The following is a 6,096-nucleotide window of genomic DNA, read 5'->3' as shown; positions in this document are numbered from 1 at the left end:
AAGAATAGATTAGGTAACATCCGTGTTTCCATGTAAGCGATTGCGGAGGACTAGCTTTTTATGAATAAAGTTTACTTGTAAATTTAAAAAGCAATTATTGTTGTAGTTGGGCAGATAATGACAAACATTGAAATAGAAACTTATTATTACAAAAAGATACCATAAAACCTATATTTTAATGCAGTGGCGCCTTATTTTTACCCCTCTCCCACTAAAAGCTGTCAAATAGAGGTGGTATTTAAATAGAGGCTGGCTTTGTATTCTTCAAATAGCTCATCAGCATTTGGGAAGGTACATTTAACCCTTTTACGGGCAGGGCAAATATTGTCTACATTTTGCACTCTTTTGGAGAAACTGGATGACATTATAGCCTGTGCGATGCTTTGCAATTTTTATAGCTTAAAATTTTTATTTCATTCCAAATTTGAAGGTATATTTTTCATTTTAGAACTATAGTTAACAATGTTGCATAAAAGGTCATTGCACTCATTGATATGTTTGCGACAGCTTGCTGCCAAAACTGGCTTTTATGAGCGATATAAAAGATCCCTTTAAAGCAAGCCGAGTTAAGGCTGATAAAAAGATTCTATCAAATAATTTGCTATAAATTTGAAAATTTATATGTTGTATAATAATCTATCAGATGCTATAAATATATAATTAAGAACAAGTGATAAAAACGAGCCACATTTATAATGCGTGTAGAAACAAAGATTAACAATTTCGAAACAAAAATATTTGCATTATTTGCTCAGGTAATTGTGTCCTGATTGTTCCATACGATGACACAAACATCAACTGGCTGCTCATTACCTTTCAAAATTATAAAGTCGAACCCCAGCGCTTTTTGCTTTTTGTTTGCTAAAACTTTGACAGCAACACCACAGAAATAATAATATATTAATATCTGTCTCAAGGTAATAGTAGTTCCTTGTTTAACGCGGTCTTTATACTTCAAAGAAGCCTACATATATACAAAATGGTTTAAATTTACAATAATAGGTGAACAATCAAAGCAAAGCCATGAAATAATTACTAACTGTCTCAGGCTAATAGTAGTTTATTGTTTAACCTGGTCTTAATACTTCGAAGAATAGTTTTTTAGGAACGGAAGTTAGGGATGTTTAGTCCGATTTAGAATGATAGAGATGGGTGTCGTAAAACATTATGTAAATTCCGCTTTTAAAACAATATCAGTTTTTTTCTGAAAGGTAGATAAGCTATTTAACATTGCACATTTAAAATGAGCTAAAAAGCGTGATAACAACGCTAGCTTGTGATAAAATCATGCTTTTGAGCTCAGTTTTCTCGGCGTTCAGCCTATTAAACATAGTACAAGCTACGAGCCATTTTAAATAGATTATCTACCTTTCATAAAATACTGAGATTATTTGACAAGATGAATTTAGATAATAATGGGTTTTAAGACAATCACCTCTATTATTCTAAATCGGACTAAACATCCCTAAGTTCCGTTCCTAAAAAGCTAGGCTAAGTCACATATTTATGGGCGGAGCTTGTTATGCCAATTGCGTTGGTTTCGAGACAGATATTGAAATGCTTTAAAAAACCTTCATGACTTTGAAGATTAGTGGACCAATCTTTATTTTGAGTACAAAATCAGAATCAGTGTGTCTGATGTACCTAGAAAATACCATAAAAGTTGTAAGTGGCAGTTATGGTTTAATGATGATGTGTTGTGGTGGTAGGCAAACTCTTTTTGGCATATATTGCACTTAACTTTCTTGTTATGCTTTCAATAACATATGAAAATGTGCTACCTAGTACGGAGGACATTTTTCTGCTTTCATGTTCCAATAAAATTTCAATCTTATATTACTATCAATCTAAAGCTGGAATATGATAGATTTTTTTTAAAACTGAAGATAAATGTCTGATTCACCTAAAAACCTTTAAATATAAACAAAAGTCTAACAATCTTGACACGGTGTTTGTGTCTTTGTATTAAGACACAACTCTACATTTATCTTTATCTATAAGCAAGTTTTATGTTGGTGAGTCACTTCATGTTTTCATAGTGGATTGCAAAATAATTGTGGTCGTATCTAATTGGTAAAACAGTGTTGCCGGTAATATTTATTGGTTAGTAAATTAAACGATGGTAACCTGCTATGTTAATGTTATATTGTGGTGAACGCCAGACCACAAATTTATTTGTTACATTTTACATAGTCACATATAACTACTTTTATATATATATTGCATAATGTGTCCGTTTTTATTATGGGTTTTACTTGCATTTAACATGTTATATATTTTTGCACGTTGTGGTTGTCTTTAATATGACTTGTGTCTTATCGCTAATACTTCGTTATTTTGGCCGTAATTAAACCAAAGTGTCAGCGAGTCTATTAAAGGTTGACTTGCAACAAAAATCACATTACAATTATTTAGTATCAAAAGAATCACCATGTCTTACTCTGTTGTGTTGTAAGTGCCAAATAAGTGGAAACGCGATTACAAGCTATTAAAAGCTCAAAAACGAAAAGCCGCCATATGTTGGAATATCTTTATTTCGATGACGTAACCACGAAATTTGGTTATCGTCTTGTCACGTATTTTCTCATGTGAATTGAAAGGCCAATACAAAGCTTAATATAAAACTTATCGCCGTACTAGTTTATGAAAAACTTTTCGGGTTTTACCGAAGACCCCGTATAAAATATAGATGCTCGCTACTTTACAGTTTTGTTTCGGCCTGGTCTAATCGGCAAGTCGTAATCTGATGATGTGACCCAATACTTCGCAAATAATTTCTGCAGCACTTTTCGATTATTAAAAGTGACCAACAGACTCGTCATGATTATCAGACAATGATATGTACGCCTTCAAGCTAAGGTTAAAAAATTATACGAATTTTTATGGTAAGTTATAAGATATCAGTGCTAAAAGTGACGGCATTACGATGACGATAAAATAGATGCGTAAGAACAATAGACATAGTTTTAGTGAATGTGTGAAGTACATTTAGGAAAATATTTCGACGAATAAGGCTGCAAGAAAGTGTAACCAGAAACCATCTCTCACAACTCCATGTACACCACAATTGAGCCGTTTTGGAAAGGGAATCCAAACTACGACGGTCTCGTGTGGCTGCTATTTTATGTTCATTTTTGAACTTTTAAGAGCTTGTAATCACCTTTTCACATATTTTGCACCTACAACACAACAGTGTAAGACATGGTGAATATTTTCATATTAAATAACGGTAATGTGAATTTTGTTGCAAGTCAACCTTTAATCATTTATTCTTATACAGTTTCTTACTCGGTTCCATTATACGGTTTGGGAAAAATATATGTATATATAAGGGAGTGCCCTCGCTAAGAGAGCAGAGTAGTCGCAGCTTCACGACTAAGAGGAACTCCTTCAGAATAAAATGAACAAATAACCATACTCACTTCTCCTACAATTCATGCAATATTATTGCAATCTAGATCGTGACTGAGTAAAGGCCGGCAAATTCCTTAACAATATATTAAACAATTACAAAGGAATCGCATCATGATCATCACCTCGGTTGCATTTTATTTGAAGATCAATTGGCTCCACTCAGTTAATTGTATATTTGTAGTCATCGCGTTAATCGTTTAACACAATCGCAACTGAATGGCAATTAGCCCCATATAATGCTCATTTTTCAGAAAGTTGCCATAATTCAAGTTACTACTACAACAGACAGACTTGAGATAATTTACTCATTCAAAATTCACAAAAACCAGTCAGGTCTCCTCTTTCAAATGATATTACATTCATATAAACAACTCATATCTATTCATATAGAGTCGTGTATCAAAAAAGAGGCTTCATAAAATTTCCGATTTGGAAAAAATTGTTATTTGTTGAAACAAAGTTAGACTTGCACAAGAAAAATGCAAATATTCAAAGTTTGAGTAAAATTACTTTTTATTACATACTATATACAGTTATGAACGTGATTCATACATATAAAATTAGTCATAAACATGAAAATCATGAAGCTAGAATTTTGAACTTCTTCTCGTGAGTATCATCCTTCAAACCAAAGCATAGCAAATCTAATTGACTCAAATAATGCAATATAACTCAAATAAACCGTCACCAATATGTTTCAAATAATAAAATTATGTTCAATAACTCTGTTTTTGACTTTTCAGACTTCATATACTGCTTTAAGAATCAAGATGATCCTATCGAAATTGAATGATAACTTTCGTCTGACTAAAGCTGACAGCCTAAAAAGTGCATTTTTATTCGAGGTTAACGATTCAAATTGGCAAAATCTAAAGTTAATAAAAACTTTGAAACATTAAACATAACTTTTTGATCTGATATATGCAGTTTTTCACTGTCTTACCACTTCTGAATCTGCATATTCACTTCTGGAATGGAAAAAATTGATCGCGAGCGATAAAATTTCAAATAAAATTTCAAATTTCAAGTTTAAAATTTCAATTTTAGAGGCAAAGTAAGTCGTGTCGGGTGCCTAACAACGTTATAAATAAGCGAGTTAACTCGCAACGGGTGCGAATGAGTTAATTAACGCGATCATTTTACAGCTCTAAATATAAGTGTGGTTCGTCTATATCACTTGTTCATGAACATATATTTGTAACATTTGATAGACTATCATTATATAACCTACAAATATGAAAATTTGTAGCATGTTATTTAATAGCATCCTTGTAGCTATCTTAACATGGTTTACAATGAATCGACGCTCATCACTCCAATTTTATTGCACAGAAAAAGCTAGTTTTGGCTGCAAACTATAGCAAGCATATTTATGGGCGCAATAAACTTTTGATCAGCAATGTTAAATATAGATATAAAATAAATAAATGTCTTCAAATTTAGAATGAAACAAAAATTGAAAATGCAAAGAAGGACACAAGCTATAATATCATCGCAGGCCAACTGCAAGCAATAGATATCAACTGGTAGTGATATTTCTTGGTTTCTCGATGCATATGTATTAAGAGATCTTGACAAGTTAGATGTAAGTTAGCAGACTTATTGCATCCAAAAGGTTTAATATCGTTCCACCAGAAAAGGTGAGCGAAACATTCGGGATATTCGCTTCGCCCGTAATGTGGCAAAATGCATCTTTCGAAAGGTCTGATGAGCCATTTAAAAATATACCGCCAGCCTCTAATTGAACGCCGCCTCCAAATGGCCGCCACTATAGAGGAAGGGTTGAAAAATACTGCGCCGTGGCCTTCAATTAGAGATTTTACAGTATGTTGATTTGAGGATCAATGACGGCGATTGGTTAAAGTCAACCTTTTAAATACACCATCAAATAAAGTGACACAATAGATTTTCTATGTTTTGATATACCTTGGCAGCTTCAGTGTTTTATACTTTTAGCATTACAGTTACCAGTCTTTCTGGCTTATACTGACCTTCTCTTTTTTGTGCTATAACTACATGATAATGGTGTAATAGTGATTAACTTATTAAATTATGTGATAAGTGATGTGTACAGCATTATAGCAGTTGTCAAGAGATGTAAGCTATAAAATGGCTCAACAACCAATTGGATTGATTCAGAATTGTAGGTTTTGAAATATAAATACAATAAGAAAGATTAACTTTTGGACCTAGCAGTAAACAGGTGTAGTACAATCACTGCAAAAGGATCGGCCTGACTTGAGATCAGTGAAAATGTGGTGTATATGTTAAATGCTGTGAACAGGGACACTCTGAACTTAGTACAAGAAATCACCATGATCACTTTAGATGCTAACCTCTACTATACATTAGTTTATATACATGTAACCAGTTTACACCAGAACATTGTTTTCAATGCATGTCATTTGTATGTATGAATCCAGTCTTGTTAGCAATACCTGATAGAGTACTTTCAAGTTAGGCAGGCAAAAAGGTAATCAGAATAGAACCAGTTTGAATATTTCCAGTTTGGGTTTAATAATATTCCATTTTTGTTTTGTTATCGCAAGACAGACATTGATAATGCTGTTCTTATCAAACTGTTGGCTATTTAAGTACGGGATCTCAAGTTGTTGAATATTCAAGTATATAATGAAACTAGCTGCACTTCCGTCATTGTACAGCGACAACAAAAGGTTTATT

This window comes from Watersipora subatra, chromosome 4, assembly GCF_963576615.1.
Source record: "Watersipora subatra chromosome 4, tzWatSuba1.1, whole genome shotgun sequence".
NCBI classification, from domain to species: domain Eukaryota; kingdom Metazoa; phylum Bryozoa; class Gymnolaemata; order Cheilostomatida; family Watersiporidae; genus Watersipora; species Watersipora subatra.
This window is presented reverse-complemented; position numbering follows the sequence as displayed.